General features: G+C 41.0%; 1 protein-coding gene across 10 annotated transcripts in view; it reads right to left on the bottom strand.

The window, feature by feature from the left end:
• CPEB3 (cytoplasmic polyadenylation element binding protein 3) overlaps positions 1-13,614 on the bottom strand; it is a 186,834-nt gene that overhangs the window by 46,265 nt on the left and 126,955 nt on the right. The gene's annotated exons all lie outside the window — the stretch shown is intronic.

Below are 13,614 nucleotides of genomic sequence, written 5' to 3'. Positions count from 1 at the left end.
GAATTGCGACTGGCTAAGGATATGAAGGATAACAAGAAAGGTTTCTACAGGCATGTTAATAAGAAGGTGATCAGAGAGGGTGTGCGGCCCCTAATGGATGAAGGAGGTAACCGAGTGACAGATGATGTGGGGAAAGCTGAAGTACTCAATGCTTTCTTTGCCTCTGTATTCACAGACAAGGTCGGCTCCTGGACTTCTGCGCCAAGTGACTCAAGATGGGATGAAGATGGACAGCCCGTGGTGGGTAAAGAACAGGTTAGGAACTATTTAGAAAAGCTAAACGTACATAAATCCATAGTACATCCGAGGGTACTGAGGGAGTTGGCAAATGTCATTGTGGAACCTTTGGCTATTATCTTTGAAAAGTCGTGGAGATCGGGAGAAATCCCGGATGACTGGAAAAAGGCAAATGTAGTGCCCATCTTCAAAAAATGGAAGAAGAATGATCCAGGGAACTATAGGCCGGTCAGTCTTACCTCGGTTCCTGGAAAAATCATGGAAGGGATCCTTAAGGAATCCATATTGAGGCACTTGGATGAGAGGAAAGTGATTAGGAATAGTCAGCATGGATTCACAAAGGGCAAGTCGTGCCTGACCAATCTGATTAGCTTCTATGATGAGGTAACTGGCTCAGTGGACATGGGGAAGTCAGTGGATGTTATATACCTTGACTTTAGCAAGGCTTTTGATACGGTCTCCCATAATATTCTTGCTGGCAAGTTAAGGGATTGTGGATTGGATAAATGGACAGTAAGATGGATAGAAAGATGGCTAGAAGGCTGGGCCCAGCGGGTAGTGATCAATGGCTCAATGTCAGGATGGCGGTCGGTTTCTAGCGGAGTGCCTCAAGGTTCAGTTCTAGGACCGGTTTTGTTCAATATCTTTATTATGGATGAGGGGATGGATTGCACCCTCAGCAAGTTTGCGGATGACACTAAGCTGAGGGGAGAGGTAGATACGCTTAAGGGCAGAGATAGGGTACAGAATGACTTAGACAAATTGGAGGATTGGGCCACAAGAAATCTGATGAGGTTCAACAAGGACAAGTGCAGAGTCCTGCACTTGGGACGGAAGAATCCCAAGCATAGTTACAAGCTGGGGACCAACCGGTTAAGTAGTAGTTCTGCAGAAAAGGACCTTGGGGTTACAGTGGATGAGAAGCTAGATGAGTCAACAGTGTGCCCTTGTAGCCAAGAAGGCTAATGGCATATTAGGTAGCATTAAGAGGAGCATTGCCAGCAGATCCAGAGATGTCATCATTCCCCTTTATTCGGCTTTGGTGAGGCCGCATCTGGAGTATTGTGTCCAGTTCTGGGCCCCCCACTACAAAAAGGATGCGGACGCATTGGAGAGGGTCCAGCGGAGGGCAACCAAAATGATTAGGGGGCCAGAGCATATGACTTATGAGGAGAGGCTGAGGGACTTGGGTCTGTTTAGTCTGCAGAAGCGAAGAGTGAGGGGGGATTTGATAGCAGCCTTCAACTTCCTGAAGGGAGGTTCTAAAGAGGATGGAGAGAGGCTGTTCTCAGTAGTGACAGATGGCAGAACAAGGAGCAATGGTCTCAAGTTGTGGTGGGAGAGGTCCAGGTTGGATATTAGGAAAAACTGTTTCACTAGGAGGGTGATGAAGCACTGGAATGGGTTACCTAGGGAAGTAGTGGAGTCTCCACCCCTAGAGGTGTTTAAGTCTCGGCTTGACAAAGCCCTGGCCGGGTTGATTTAGTTGGAATTGGTCCCGCCTAGAGCCGGGGGCTGGACTTGATGACCTTCTGAGGTCTCTTCCAGTTCTATGATTCTATGAGTCTTAAGCAAAACTTCCCCCATTGGTTGAATTGCTTTTAATTTGAGGAGAATTTTAAAAAAGAGACTAATGCTTGAAGAAGATAATCACCAAATTAAACAAATAGGAGAAAACTTTATCTAGTTGGTTAATTAGTTTTAAGCATTAATGGAAAATTGAGCCAAGAAACTTCTTAAACAATCTTCAGTGTATCTTTTAATTAACAAAGCTAAAGAAGAAATTATTGAATTCCAAGAAAAGGCTTGGGAACCCTTGGAAAGATGGGCTTTTCTGAAGATTGAAGCCACCTACTAGATGGGTAGGAAATTTGTCATGATATTTACATTGTACAGTTAGAGTACATCTACACTGCAGGGCAAAAGTCGAATTAAGCTATGCAACTTGAGCTACATGAATTGCATAGCTGACGCTGAAAGAGCTTAATTTGACTTTTGGCGCTGTCTACACAGCAGTAAGTTGAAGGGAGAACACTCTTCCTTCGATTTCCCTTACTCCTTGTGAAATGAGGGTTACCATGAGTTGGAGTAAGAAGTCTACCAGCGCGCCATTATTTTGAAATAATGGCTTGTAGTGTAAATACATTTTTTTGTTATTTCAGAATAACATCAGTTATTCTAAAATGACGCTGCCGTGTAGATGTACCCTATCTGAATAACCACCCATTTCCCCAGATATCTCCCCAATATTTAAAAGGGCCAAAGGGAAATTGCCAAATATGTATTTTTGGGTAGATCAAGCCTTTCAATTCAACTGACTGGAAGAATAACTTACAGCAACAATTGTTTCCAGTTTACTGTTTTCTCTCTTCTAGGAGACCCAGTAGTTCAGCTTTCTATTTCCACTAAGATATCCAGTTCTCTCCTGAGAGATCCATTCTTCATTGCAGGACCTAAAGTCCCAAATACTGAGGTGTCCATAGCCCACATATTCATGTAAGCAATGTTCAGTAACTTTTCTCTCCTATGAGATTTATTTTTAACTAAAAGTCTTCTACAAAACCTGAGCTTTGAAGCCTTCAAAGATCAAAGTCCCAAATATAAGCAACTTTAAAGAAGAAAGTGGTTTCCTGAAGATCAAAGGATTAAAAAAAACCCAAAACCCAATTATTACTATTGCAGATATTCCCTGGACAACAAAAGGAAGGGTCAAATAAACCACACATTGCTCTAAAGCACAGGAAAATTTAAAAGTCAGTATTTACTGCTAAGATTCCATAGGAAATTTCAGTATTTTGAAAAATGCCAGAATTTGTCCTTGAAGATCAAAAATATGACCTTTCTGTTTTATTTTGAGGGTGGTACATGACAGGCAAGGGAAGGTTAGGCAAGGAGGAGTGCCAAGGTGCTACCTTGATAGTGCCGCTGGTGAAAGGGCACTCAGGCTATGGCCTTGCCTGTGCTGCGTCTCTTCCTGCCACCACTCCATCTTTCCCAAGACCCTGCCCTGCTCTTGTACTCTCTCTGCGCATTGCTGCTCCTCCCTTTCCCCTAAAGTCCCCCCTTCCACTCAGTGGTCAACATCTGCTCTCTGGGAGAGGGTGGAGCATAGTGAGGCCTCAGGGGAGGAGGTTAAGTGGGGGCAGGCTTTAGGGCGGAGCAGGGGACGTGGCCTCCATTTCTAGGGAGTTTCCAGCTCATCCACCTAACTTCCCTAAGTGAGGGAGTCACATGCCATCCATGTCTTTAAACTCCCTTATAGTTCATGATTCTGGATCTTTGAACTGAAATTTCAAATTAATACACATAACTTCCATAGATACTATTAAGATAGTATTTATTCAGAGACTAGCTAACAAAGATTATACCGAAGGTAGGAAAGAAATAAAATCTTAAAGTAGCCTTAAGATTTGAAATCTTCTCCCAAAATTGTAATTGGCTGAGTTACAGGAGTTGAATTTAAAAACCTTGTTACTAAGTACTTATGCCTCAATTCAATAATCTGTTCTCCACCTAGAGAAATAATTGCATTTTTGGATGTGAAAGCTGGATCTGACAGTTACCAGTTTACTAAAGCTATTTTGTTATTGCTTAAAGAATGAAGTTTAAGCTTGTAAGCTGGAACTGTACTGTAGTATAGAGGTCTATGAAAACTGATTGTTATGATGGTTAAATTGTTTTATTTTAACTCAGTTTCTAAGTGAGAACTAGCAACTTCATTAAATTACTGTTACGATCACTCACACCTTTAGGGCTGTGCTATAGTTGCACATGTGAGTTACCTGTAGCTAGAAAAGCATCTTCTGATCTCTCTTCCTTGTAATAGAACAGTGAGTGAGAATGAAAAATCCAACTTCTAACCTAAAATCTCACTTGGATCTTCATTTGCATGTGCTATAAATTTTAGATTATTTTAACACTATGGGCTCGTCTACATTGGCCCTTTTCCGAAAGGGGCATGTTAATTTCAGAGATCGTAATAGGGAAATCCGACTTTGAAGTAGGAATAAGATCCTCCGGAAAAGGGCGCTTTTTCCCGGAGGATCGGGGCCAGTGTAGACACTCTTTTCCGGCTTTTCTAAAAGCCGGAAAAAAGCGGTGGACATTTTTATTTAAATGCCGCGGGGGATATTTAAATCCCCCGCGGATTTCCCTATTACGATCTCTGAAATTAACATGCCCCTTTCGGAAAAGGGGCCAGTGTAGACGTAGCCTAATTGTATTGTTTTTCTAATAGAGTAATCTAGTGTGCTACAATTCAAATTAACCTTATTGCCATTTTTTTTGTATGTGGTAACTTAAATTGTTACTGTTTTAAGATATTATTTCAGACCATGTCTACATGTTGATCTTCCCGGGTTCGAATTAGCAGATCTAGTGAAGACATGCCAATTCAAACTGAGAAGGTCGTCCTGTCAATGTTGGTAGTCCTATTTCTATGAAGAGTAAGGGAGTAAGCAAAGTCAAAGGGCGAGTGTGCTCTCTTCGACTTCCCACAGTGTAGATGGTGCCAAAATTTGAGTTAAGATACTTTGACTTAAGCTATGTAATTAATGTAGCTGAAGTTACATATCTTAATTTGAACCTATCGCCTACTGCAGACGAGGCCTCAAATTCTAAGACGACTGTGCTTCTTAATTACTTTTTCTGGATATCAATTTTGCTGGTGTTTATTACTTTATATGTTTGTGTTTTTTCTGTCACCATCTTTATCTAAAAGTCTCTCTTATGCACATTAACTGAATTACAGAAGCACTTCCTTCAATTTTTCTAAATTGTTCATCCTGCCTAGAATTCAAAGTACAATCTTACAATTTATGTTCTCAGACACAGTTGCTATCTTTCTCCATTTCCAAACTTTGGCTTATTAACACCAAACCCAAATCTAGTTTGTTCACTCTGCAGCATTAATGGTAACTGTCAGTGTACATGCTTATTGCATTTTTGCTTACTATTTTGTCATAGTAACACTTCAGCTAGGTGTATGTTTCAACGCTGCTTAATTTGGGGCTGTAGAGTTCATGTGACAATTTGCTGAAAGCGTTTTGGGCATGATTCTGTTTTCCTAAAACAGTAGTAATGGGGTTTTGCTAGTTTTTGTTTAAGCTGATGCTGCTTTTAATTATATTGTCCTATCCTACCTATCTTGTTTCCTCCTAATTTGTTCTCTAGTATAACAGTTTTTATATCAAATTGAATTTTAGTTGTAATCAAGTTTCTTCATTGAGTTTAAATTTGGTTATTTGATACTATTTTTGTAAGTTTCATAGCTGAATTATGTTAGTAATGCTGAGCAATTAGTTCATCTTAATTAGGGCAAATATCTTGATGCTGTTAGCTTCCTAACTTTCTGCTCAAGTTTATAATACTAGTAAATTCAGTATAATTAGCCATCCTTATTTATAAGGAAGCCAGGAAAAGGACTGTTTTCCACAAGGTGGAAAGGGAGGGACCGGGCTATTCAGAGGAACGCAATACTGACAGTGGTCCCTGGGGTAAGTGAGCTGCAGAGGACAGCTATCCTGCAGCCATACCAGGATATCCTGAGTGGCCAACAGGGCTGAGGCTCCACCATCTTGCCTGCCAGCATACCAGTAAGTAGTCCCCCAACCCCAAACCTTTTCCCCCTCCTCCCAGCCCTTGGCTGCAGTGCCATGGCGGCGGGGGGCCACTCTATACTTCCTGAATTTTATTAGTTTACATCAGAACCTTAGTATCAGTTTTAACAGTTTTCTAATCTATTTGATATGCCAGAATCTGTCTCTCTCTTTCCATGCCCACACACTTTCTTATAGGTAAATACTGTAACACAGCATAGAGAATGAAAAAATGGCAAATATTTCTGATGTATTTATTATTTAAGTCTCAGGAATGAAAATTAAATAGCATGAAACTCAATATTTTAACAGGCATGGGAGAAAGAACTATGGAAATGAATATGCACTTTTACCATTGTCTAATGGTCAAGGCTATTACTTCAATAGAAGAGGCTGCAAACAAAATATAACTTCATTCTCAGAAAGAAGAATATGAAGCACCAAATAATTAAAAAAGCAGCCTATTCAATCAGAGGAAGGAGAGAGAAGGCCCATGGCAGCTGGTGGGGAGCTGGGGAGAGAGAAAAGACTTATGTCAGATGGGACCCTCACCCTCAGCCCCTCTTCACCTTCCCAGCCCTCACACTTACTACCCCTCACCCTCCTGCACTGCCTCCCCATTTCCAAGGCCCTGCCTTGACTCCTGCACCACCACCACCACCCCCCACACGACCAGCTTCCTACCCTGAAAGACGCAGTCAACACTAGGTAAGTCTTCTAGTTTACTTTATATTGAAGAATTTCAGTTGTTTTAGATATTACCTTTAAAGATTGCTACAAAGCCCATACTTTTGAACATTAAGTAAACTGATAGTAATCTAGAAGAAATATAAATACTTTACAAGTAGATGGTAGGACAGCCATCTATGTCATTCTGTATACAGAAGCACTTGTCCAACTCAGTTTTTCAAATAGTGTAAAATCACTTCTGAAAAATCTATTATACGGAATTATGAGGTGATTCCTATGAATACCAAACAAAGCAGTATTTTAGGGATTGCATCACAAAAATCACAGTCTGGTTCTATTTGATGAGGGAGATGTTGCTTTCCAAGTAAATACCTTTCAGGTGCAAAATTCTGTTTCAGTATGTCTCTATCTAAAAGGACACATGATTAAATGACTCTTTGCACTCTTATTAAATGTTTTGATCAAGTCCAGGTCTGAATGCTTTCCAGTTATCTATTATAATACCCAGATATGAGTTATGAATGTCAAAGAACTCTTAACCTCAGCTTTAAAATGTTATTTTTACCACCACTTTCTTCAGTCACTTACTAGATGTTACATGTTCACTTGCAAAGACTCGTAAGTTTAACTCCTTAAATTCTCTTCAGTCAGATAGAAGCACCTCTGTGGATCTCTTGTCACATTCCATTCAAAGTAAGGGTATTCAGTGGCCAGATTACTCAATGGAAATACACAAATTAGGCAGTTTACAAACATGATGGGGTGAAAAGAAAGCTAAGCATCTTCAGCAGTCAGATAAGCCAATATAATGGCCAACTGGATCCTAACAGCTAATTCAAAAGCCTGGGTGCTTTAAAATAAGTAGTTCAAGATACCTTAAAATAAAAGGGTCTAAAGGTAAAACATGATTCTGAACAGAAAGAATATTTCCACTTTGCTTGATGTGTCCTTCTGGTAAAAGCCTTTTTATTCAATGTCAAAACACTTGTACAGCTCCTGAACAGTTTCCATCTATGAAATCGCCAGCTTTTTCTTCTTGTAGTCAACTACAGGGACTCCAGGCCTGAGTGCAGTCAGCTCTGCAAAATTATGTCTGATAGGTTCAGAAGTGGACTGATTGATAGATACCTCAGAGCAGAGTACTTAAATTGATAGGCTAGAACTATCAATATCACACATGCTTTGTCCTGACTTATCTTTCTTAGACTTCTGGGGATTAACTGAATGGAAGGAAATGCATAAAACAGAGTCTGTTTTCCCATTGAGTTTGAAATGTATCCACCAGAGATCCTGGGCACATTGGGACCATATTACTAAGAAATAGGTCTGCTGAGGGAACTCCTCATTTTAAGAAAACATGACTAAAGACTTGAGGGTTTCAACTCAGTCAAGAGCCATGGGTTTTGAAGGTGGTGGTGGATAATAGCCTGATATTTAAACAGATCTGTCTATCAAATAAGACATTTTAGTTTCTCCTGAAGAACTTCTACAAGTAAATCTAACTTTGTTCAGCTCATAAACCGTCCTCAGCCAACCTTGTGGAGGCTGAAGGCATAATCTTGCTTACACAGTCATATAGGTACAAGTTGCCAGATAATCCAGCTGAGGTAGACTCACTGGTCTTGGGTGAGCCCAGTGGCAAGAAATTTAGGGATTCATTGTAGAAAATTTCTCCTGATGAAGAAGAGGCCCTTGCAAATGGAATGTAAGATTGTCCCTATGAATTCTGTAGGCAAGGGGCAGGCAATTTTAGAAAAGGGGCCACTATACAAATTTTAGAAGTGGACCTGGGCTGCCACAGAAGGGGCAGAGCCGCAGGAAGAAGGAGTGGGGCCAGGAAACTTCTGAGCTTCCCTGCCCACAGACCCTTATTGGCCTAGGAGTGGGGGAGCAGTTGAAGTCTTTGCCTCCACTTCCCCCGCAGAGAGAACTGGTTCCCTTTAGGCGCCCATGTCCCTGGGGGTGGGAAGAGACTTTGTGTGATCCGCCTACCCCCCCAAGGCCAATCAGGGCTTGGTGGCAGGGGAGCATGTGAAGTCTCTCGCTCACTGCCCCCACCCTGCAAGGGGTACACAGTGCTTAGAGTGAACTGCCAGCTGAACCAGTCAGGGCCTGGGGGTGGGGAGTGCACAAAGTCTCTTGCTCCCTGCTCCAGTTCAGATGGCAGTTCACTCTAAGCGCCACGCGCCCCTGGTAGCAAAGGAGACTTTATGTGCTCTCCCATCCCCAGGCCCTGATGGGCCTGAGGGTGGGGGGAGTGGCAGGGTGTCCATGGGCCAGATCAACTCTCTTGACAGGCCGAATCCAGCCTGTGGAGGCTGTGACGTAGTGGGGGTACCTGGCTGGTTTCTATGCTGCTGGCTCTGGGGGAACCCCCACTGGCTGCTGTGGGTACCACGACCCAGCAAAACAGGATGAGTCACTATGCAAACCAGTGGCCAGACACCCCCCATGGAGAGGAACAAAGGAAGGTGGAATGCTGCCTTCGCTGGGGGGCAGGGCTGGAAGTTAGTGAGTTGGTTGCTGGCTGTCGGAGGGCATGGATGAGACAGCCTAGGGAGAGGAGCTGGAGTTTAGGGGCCCAGTCTCCCCCATCTCAAGGGGGCCTGAGGCATCCTAGCCCAGTTCCTGTGACCAGATTACATCTGGGCTGCGCTGTGCTGGAGGAGCAATAAACCACCCTCAATTCCACTGGCTGGTGCAGTCTGTTTGTGCCATTTCGGGGTGCAGGAGACGGGGAACCCTCAACGTGCCGTCACAGAGGCTCTCTTGCCCAACCCGGCTGTAGGCTGAATATTGGTGACAGGAGAGTTGTTCTGATTGATTCTGAAACTTGAAAAACAGTTGCAGAACTGCACAAACATCCCTGTTGAGCTGACTGACCTTGAAACAGCCAATCACCCAGATAGTGGTACACATGGAGGCCCTGACTCCTTAAGTGAGCTGCTACCATACGAAGACATTTGGGAAACATCCTTGGAGCTTGTAGGAAAGCTGAATGCTTGAACTCTGAATTGATCGTGAAGTTTGACGACTCCAAGATGTAGATAGTTCTGCGAGTTAGACGAATTGACACACGGAAATAAGTGTCTTGCAAGTCAAGAGTAACAAAATTCATAGGATCTAAAGACGGGATTATGGAAGAAAGGGTGAAAAGTTGAAGCAGTGGATGAATTTGAGATGTTTTAAGATCTACAATTGAACACCATCCATCTTTCTTCTTTGGTATGAGGAAGTGATGAGAATAGAACTGTTTGCCTCGAAACTCTGGAGGCATCTCCCCACTGCCACTAATCACAGAAGAGTGCATCTCCAACCACAGCAGATTCCTGAAGAGACACGGGGTATGGTCAAGCAGAGTTGTCAAAGGCTGAAACTGAATTGAGTATTTTTTAAGACAATTTCTGAGATCACTGTTTTAAAGTTAATGAATCTTAGAATATCATTTTGGAATTTTTAATTGTTTCTGCATACAGTAGTGCTTTGCTGAGCAGATTCCAGTTCAATAGAATATATGCATCCTAAATATTCAGAAAATAGAGTCTAATGGCTCCTCTTAGATTTTAAGAAATGCATTTACGCTCATCCTACTCCAATCATAAATTTGGTCCAGTCACTCCTGGTAAAGCAAGATAACTTCACAATAGTGCTTGGTACAGTTCCTTGTGTGGTATTTTCTTGCAGGTGAAAACAGATTACTAATTTCCCCTCACTGTCCCCCACTGAGCTGACAGGAATGGATCAATGCAGTGGTATATTACACCCGAATTCCTCAGAAGCACTGGAAAGTGATGTATGGAAAAAGAGAACAGAACAAAAGTACTGGAAGAGAGCCAGGGAAAAGAGGTAGTAGGAGCAACCTCACTAATTTTTCCGTCTTCCTCCCAATTCACTTAATCTCTTTTTTGCCTGGGTGTCTAATACTACTCTGACCTCAAAAGTCTCCCCAATTCCAATTACATCTGCATTAGTTCCACCCACCCTATATTCTACTTCTGTCTTTTTCAGTCCCTGAAACCCATACATTATTTCCCATCTCTTCCCCGGGTGGAATAGAGAAAGCCAGAGGCTGCCTTCCCTTCTTTCCCTGGCACCTTTTCTGAAAGCATTGTAGCTTCCAATGATCATGCAAATTTCATACCGATTTTAATCTTTGAAAAAATAAATACTTATCACAGAGAAACAAGTAAGGCAGGAGATATTCTTTTCAAGTTTGCAAGCTAGTATTACATATAAAGAAAAGTGAAGCTATTTTAAAACCAGTAGTGCATTATCTGCTTAACACAAAATAAGGTATAAGAAACAAGTGAATTACTGCATTTGATGTGTTGCCCAAGTTAAAAACATTAGACTCTAGATTTACAGGCCTGTATTAAAAATCATATTTAAATTAGAATATTCTTTGAAACGTTCTGCTTTTGCCTGAATAAAATAGACCATCAAGTCTAAAGCGGCTGAATCATAATTATGTATTGCTGCATTCAGTACTTTTCTTTAGAACTTTTCTCATTATTCCTTGAAATCCCATGAGTACTTAAAAGAAAACCCTTAACCACAAATTGTATTTAAATACTTAAAACTCTGCAATAAAATTCAAATAAATGTGCTACAATCTGAGCATCTGTTTCCCGAAGACTAGCACGTGGCATTTATAATTTTGCCAGTTTCTTTAAGCATTTGTTTAGGATATGTTATGAAGTATGCAAGTCATCTAAAGAATCTTCGGGCAGCAGTAATAATTTGGCCTCATTCAGAAGCAAAGTATTTGATTCACCTCATGGGGGAGACTGATTAAAAAACCAGCACTGAACATTTCAACACAAAGCAGAAAAATGCCATGCAAAAGCAGTAATTTAAATGTGTTAGGGACTAGAAATAGCCTCTTACACACATTGTCAGCTGCTGCTAACAGCTTCTGTTGTTCAAGTGCATAATCTACACATTTAGTGACAAAACAGCTGTGTATCACCACTACCCTCATTTCCCAGCAATCCAGATTCTGCATTTATGAAGGACAAAACGCATACGATAGGGATTGTTGGTCTTTACTCAGGTGATTTTTTTGTTTTATTTTTAAAACATCCATAAATGTGAGCTTGTGATTGATACCCAAACCATTTTAAAAAAGAAGCCAGATGCATAGTTACTCATTTATGCAGTGAAAACAATTTAGAAAACCCTTTAAAATATATTCAGACAATTGCAGTATTTTGTAGTGTTAGACAAGATACATGGATCCGTCTTTTCAGTGCCAGGTCTGGTAGATTGAACCAGGCCAGAATTTCCTACAGCTTTTTTTGTTATAAATATTCTGCCATTGCATAACTGTCAGTATGTTAAGAGAAACCCCTTCACCTGAGGTTCTATCCAGATATTTACATAGCCCCATGACTAGCAGATAAATCACCAGTAAAATTCCTGAACTTTTTTGCAGGTTCAAAGTACCTCTTGGCTACCATAGCCACCCGCTCAAATGTTTCCAGGAATGCCTCAGGATCATTGTCTGGCCACATCTTAGCAAGCTTGATAGGCACTGGTGCAGGTGCAGGCACAGGCAGCTCAGAGTCCGACTCAGTCTACTCATTTCTGGTGCTCTAGTAATTTAGGGTGCTATACAGAAGGCCATCCATCATACATGACATGGTGGAAAAATTAAGTGAATTCTTTGCATTGCTCTCCAATACAGAGGATATAGGAGAGATCCTCACTATTCTCTTTAGGTGACAAGTCTAAGGAATTGTCCCAGATTGAGGTGTCAATAGAGGTGGTTTTGAAACAAATTGATAAATTAAACAGCAGTAAGTCAGCAGGACCAGATGGTATTCACCCAAGAGTTCTGAAGGTACTCAGATATGAAATTTCAGAATTACTAACCATGGTATGTAATCTATCATTTAAACCAGCCTCTGTACTTGTGATTAGAGGGTAGCTAATGTAATGCCAATTTTTCAAAAAGTTTCCAAAGGTGATTCTGGAAAAAACAGCCCATCAAGGCTAACTCCAGTACCAGAAAAATTAACTGAAAATATAGTAAAGAACACAATTATCAGACACAGATAAACAATATATTAGGCAAGAGTCAATATGGTGTTTGTAAAAAGAAGTCATACCTAACTAATCTAGTAGAATTATTTGAGGATGTCAACAAGTATACTGTAGGTCAAATGTACTTGATCACCAGGCTTAGCAGGACTACAAATGAATCCTCAAGACAGGCATGCTGAAGAGATGATGCTGAAGCCCTGATTAATAACTAAGAAGCCAGTTATAAATAATCACGAACAGTTGGGACTGACTGGTTAGCACTTTCAGACAGACATTCTAGGGCAACTGGAAGAGGCTTTGAAAGCTGTTTCCCATAATAGAATCATGACAGAATTAGAAGAGGTTGGATTCCCTTGTCTTCTGCTAAAATAGATCTTACTCAAAAACATTTTTACAAGTCTGACAGTAGACTGATTTAGCCTCCCAGAATACAGAACAAATCTAATAACCAATCAAGTCTCATGTGAATCTGAAACAAATTTGTAATTAAATTAGTTATTCACTAAGCCACGGCAAACAAATTTGTGTAGGTCTAAGAGATATCAGATGAATTCATTACACCCTCTTGGCTAAAACTCTCTGACTAGAAAGAATCTAAACCGGTTTAACACACTACATTAATAAGTTACAACTTTTAGAAATTATACTGAAAAGCACATATTCACTTCATCTTATTTACCCATGAGCAGATGTTATATAATAACTACTGACAGCAGTTTTCTTTTGAGATAGAAATGTCCTAAATGGTATTCATGGAACACTTGTCACAAAGAAGTTACCATGCCTCAAAGCAGTTTAAAAAACTTCTGGATGAGCGTAGCTGTTTGCACATAAAAGTGCATCTATAAAAATATTGTAGGCGTGTGTCAGCTCAGTGACCAACACAGTATAATGTGCTGCCAAACCAGTCTTAAGAACAATTGTGAATATTAATGGCCGGGGAGAAGGGAAGAATCTCAGAATATGAGTACTACCCCATCCTTGTGGCTACAGACGGTATGCTGTATAACACTGTTTTAAAAATGCAGGAGCTACGGATATACAA

This window comes from Pelodiscus sinensis, chromosome 8 (assembly GCF_049634645.1).
Source record: "Pelodiscus sinensis isolate JC-2024 chromosome 8, ASM4963464v1, whole genome shotgun sequence".
NCBI lineage: Eukaryota > Metazoa > Chordata > Testudines > Trionychidae > Pelodiscus > Pelodiscus sinensis.
This window is presented reverse-complemented; position numbering and strand designations above follow the sequence as displayed.